Source organism: Etheostoma spectabile, chromosome 11 (assembly GCF_008692095.1).
Source record: "Etheostoma spectabile isolate EspeVRDwgs_2016 chromosome 11, UIUC_Espe_1.0, whole genome shotgun sequence".
In the NCBI taxonomy this organism is placed as follows: domain Eukaryota; kingdom Metazoa; phylum Chordata; class Actinopteri; order Perciformes; family Percidae; genus Etheostoma; species Etheostoma spectabile.
Window position 1 is genome coordinate 19,820,201 of NC_045743.1, and position 215 is coordinate 19,820,415.

The following is a 215-nucleotide window of genomic DNA, read 5'->3' on the forward strand; positions in this document are numbered from 1 at the left end:
GAACAGCAAAAGCAACATTTTCAGCCCAACAAATATTACATACCCTACCAGGAGACCTTAAGGAACAGCGTAAAATACTCTATACAACCATTCTATCACCCCTTTAAAGTGTGTGCACGCACGGGCACACACACACACACACACACACACACAAACACAAAGAGACACGCACACACACACACACATACACAGACGCATATGCACAAACACACAGA